We start from the raw sequence: 3,548 nt of genomic DNA on the forward strand, positions 1-3,548 counted from the left end.
TCCTCACAACCAAGGTAATCACGATGGTAAAAAAAAAAAAATCACGATGGTGTGATCACTCACCTAGAGCCAGACATCCTGGAATGTGAAGTCAAGTGGGCCTTAGAAAGCATCACTACGAACAAAGCTAGTGGAGGTGGTGGAATTCCAGTTGAGCTGTTTCAAATCCTGAAAGATGATGCTGTGAAAGTGCTGCACTCAATATGCCAGCAAATTTGGAAAACTCAGCAGTGGCCACAGGACTGGGAAAGGTCAATTTTCATTCCTATTCCAAAGAAAGGCAATGCCAAAGAATGCTCAAACTACCGCACAATTGCAGTCATCTCACATGCTAGTAAAGTCATGCTCAAAATTCTCCAAGCCAGGCTTCAGCAATACGTGAACCGTAAACTTCCAGATGTTCAAGCTGGTTTTAGAAAAGGCAGAAGAACCAGAGATCAAATTGCCAACATCCGCTGGATCATGGAAAAAGCAAGAGAGTTCCAGAAAAACATCTATTTCTGCTTTATTGACTATGCCAAAGCCTTTGACTGTGTGGATCACAATAAACTGTGGAAAATTCTGAAAGAGATGGAAATACCAGACCACCTGACCTGCCTCTTGAGAAACCTATATGCAGGTCAGGAAGCAACAGTTAGAACTGGACATGGAACAACAGACTGATTCCAAATAGGAAAAGGAGTATGTCAAGGCTGTATATTGTCACCCTGCTTATTTAACTTATATGCAGAGTAACATCATGAGAAACGCTGGGCTAGAAGAAGCACAAGCTGGAATCAAGATTGCTGGGAGAAATATCAATAACCTCAGATATGCAGATGACACCACCCTTATGGCAGAAAGTGAAGAGGAACTAAAAAGTCTCTTGATGAAAGTGAAAGTGGAGAGTGAAAAAGTTGGCTTAAAGCTCAACATTCAGAAAACGAAGATCATGGCATCTGGTCCCATCACTTCATGGGAAATAGATGGGGAATCAGTGGAAACAGCGTCAGACTTTATTTTCTTGGGCTCCAAAATCACTGCAGATGGTGACTGCAACCATGAAATTTACTCCTTGGAAGAAAAGTTATGAGCAACCTAGAGAACATATTCAAAAGCAGAGACATTACTTTGCCGACTAAGATCCGTCTAGTCAAGGCTATGGTTTTTCCTGTGGTCGTGTATGGATGTGAGAGTTGGACTGTGAAGAAGGCTGAGCACCGAAGAATTGATGCTTTCGAACTGTGGTGTTGGAGAAGACTCTTGAGAGTCCCTTGGGTTGCAAGGAGATCCAACCAGTCCATTCTAAAGGAGATCAGCCCTGGGATTTCTTTGGAAGGACTGATGCTGAAGCTGAAACCCCAGTACTTTGGCCACCTCATGTGAAGAGTTGACTCATTGGAAAAGACTCTGATTCTGGGAGGGATTAAGGGCAGGAGGAGAAGGGGACGACAGAGGATGAGATGGCTTGATGGCATTACTGACTCGATGGTCGTGAGTCTGAGAGAACTCTGGGAGTTGGTGATGGACAGGGAGGCCCGGCGTGCTGCGATTCATGGGGTCGCAAAGAGTCGGACATGACTGAGTGACTGAACTGATATATCTGAAATGGGGAGCCTGGTAGGCTATAGTCCGTGGGGTTGCAAATGAGTCAGATGTGACTTAGTGACTAAACAACAACAATTGGTAGATCATGGAGAGCTTCCCAGGTGGTGTAGTGGTAAAGAATCTGCCTGCCAATGCAGGAGACACAAGAAATGCGAGTTTGATCCCTGGGGAAGATCTCCTGGAATAGGAAATAGCAACCCCCTCCAGTATCCTTGCCTGGAAGATTTCATGGAGAGAGGAGCCTGGTGGGCTACAGACCATGGGGTCGCAACAAGCTGGACATGACTGAGCATGCATGCACATGCGCAATGATGACTATGTAAAAGCTCTTGAGGACTGCTAGACTGTTTTCTAAAGTGGCTGCATCATCTTATCTTATATACACCAGGAATGCACAAGGATTCCAGTTTCTCCATATTTTTACCAATACTTGTTATCATCATTTTTATTATAATCATCCTAGTGGGTGTGAAGTTACCTCATTGTGGTTTTTTTTTAGAGAATAATTGCTTTGCAATGTTGTGTTCGCTTCTGCCGCAGAACCACCTGAATGAGCCTTAAGTATACATATATCCCCTCCCTCTTAAACCTCCCACCCCCTCACAGTCCCACCCCTCTAGGTTGTCACAGAGCACTGGATTGAGCTCCCCGTGTTACGCAGCAGCTTCCCACTAGCTGTCTCTTTGACATATGGTAGCGTATATGTTTCAATGCTACTCTTTCAGTTCATCCCACCTTCTCCTTCCCTGCTGGGTCTACAAGTCTGTTCTCTATATCTGCATCTCCATTCCTGCCCCACAAATAGGTTCATCAGTACCATTTTTCTAGATTCCATACATATGTGTTAATATACAATATTTGTTTTTCTCTTTCTGACTTATTTCACTCTGTACACCTCAGTTCAACTGACTCAAATTCGTTCCTTTTTTATGACTGAGTAATATTCCATTGCATATATGTACCACAACTTCTTTATCCATTCATCTGTTGATGGACATCTAGGTTGCTTCCATGTTCTGGCTATTGTAAATCGTGCTGCAGTGAACACTGGGGTGTGTGTGTGAGTGTTAGTCACTCAGTCATCCGACTCTTTGTGACCCCATGGAGTGTAGCCCACCAGGCTCCTCCAGCCATGGGGTTTTCCTGGCAAGAATACTGAAGTGGGTTGCCATTTCCTTCTCCAGGGGATCTTCCTGACCCCGGGATCAACCCATAGTGGCTGTATCAATTTACATTCCCACCAGCTGTGCAAGAGGGTTCCCTTTTCACTGCATCCTCTCCAGCATTTATTGTTTGTAGATTTTTTTGATGATGGCCATTCTGAGCACTGTGAGGTGATAGCTCACTGTAGTTTTGATTTTCATTGTGATTTTGATTTGTATTTCCCTGATGGCTTATGATGTTGAGTACCTTTTAATATAGTTATTGGCTGTTTGTATGTCTTCTATGGAGATATGTCTATTCAGGATCCTTTGCTAATTTTAAAATTGTTTCTTTTTTATTATTGAATTGCAGGAGCTCTTTACATATTCTATATACAAGTCCCTTATCAGACATATGAATTATGAAAAATTTCTCCAATTTGGATTTTCTTTTTACTTTAGAGTGTCCTTTGAAGCACAAAAAGTTTTCAGTTTTTATCATGTCCAATTTATTTATCTCTTATTGCTTGTGCTTTTGGTGTCATATCTAAGAAACCATTGCCTAATTCAAGGTCACAAAGATTTATGCCTTTGTTTTCTTCTGAGGGTTTTAAAAGTTTAACTCTTACATTTATTTCTTTGCTTCTCATGGTCTATTTTTAAAAAACCAAATTGTGTGACATTTAAGTCTCAGAGACTCTTTCTCCCTCAAACTTCATTTTAAAGTCAAGATTAGGAGAAAAAGAGTTTAACAGAGTTTTTCTTTATAAGTGCCTCAAGGTATTGCAATTTTATAAGACAAAGATGTACAAGACACGT

This window comes from Capricornis sumatraensis, chromosome 16, assembly GCF_032405125.1.
Source record: "Capricornis sumatraensis isolate serow.1 chromosome 16, serow.2, whole genome shotgun sequence".
NCBI lineage: Eukaryota > Metazoa > Chordata > Mammalia > Artiodactyla > Bovidae > Capricornis > Capricornis sumatraensis.